The following is a 959-nucleotide window of genomic DNA, read 5'->3' as shown; positions in this document are numbered from 1 at the left end:
TTTTCTTTGAAATGAATGAGATTATAAAAGTTTTGATTAATTTAATTTTTTAAAAATAATGATAATTAAAAATGATAAAAAATAATATTATATATATAAAAAGATAAATAAAGATAAAATGGTAAAATAATAAACGAAAAATTTTCATAATTTAAAAAATTTTTTCATTTTTAATATAATAAGGGAAAAAAAATGATAATAACAAAAATAATGGATATTAAAAATTTATAAAACAAAAATAATTTTTGAAAAACTTTAATTTATAATAAATAAAATGGTTTCAAAAAGATAAATAATTAAAAAATAAAAAAAGGGTAAAGGAATAAATAAGAAAAAATAAGGGTAATAATAATTTTAAATAATGATACATGATAAATTTTTAAAAAATAAACAATAAGATAAAGGGATAATTTTAAAAATTTTAAAAAAATAATAAATTTTAGGAATAATGATTAATAATCAAAAAAAAAAATAAAAATGAAATATAAATAATAATAATTTAAAACAATTAATGGTAAAAAATTCTAATAAAAACAAATAATAATATAATAATTTTAATTTAAAAAAATAATAAAAACCTATTTAAAGAAAAAAAAATTAAAAAAATAAAAATAATAAAAAAAAATTATAATGATAAAATAATAATGGGTAATAAAAATAATTAAGAATAAAAAAAATAGTAAAAATAAAAAGAGATAATGTAGTAATAATAAGATGAAAAAAGTTAAAATGATGGTAAAGATGACCAAAATTAATATGAAAAAAATAAAAAGTAATAAATAATAAAAAACAAAAATAGTAAAGAAAACAACAATAAAAGTAATTATAAACTTAAAATTTTTATAAAAAAAAATTGTTTAAACCGTGAAAAAGCCCGCTTTATTCGGGCTTCCTTTGTTGTTTTATTATCCATTACATTACTCTTACCCAAAAAATTCCCCCTTTAAACTGCTATTTTT

Source organism: Penaeus monodon, chromosome 20 (genome assembly GCF_015228065.2).
Source record: "Penaeus monodon isolate SGIC_2016 chromosome 20, NSTDA_Pmon_1, whole genome shotgun sequence".
NCBI classification, from domain to species: domain Eukaryota; kingdom Metazoa; phylum Arthropoda; class Malacostraca; order Decapoda; family Penaeidae; genus Penaeus; species Penaeus monodon.
Note: the sequence above shows the minus strand (reverse complement) of the source record.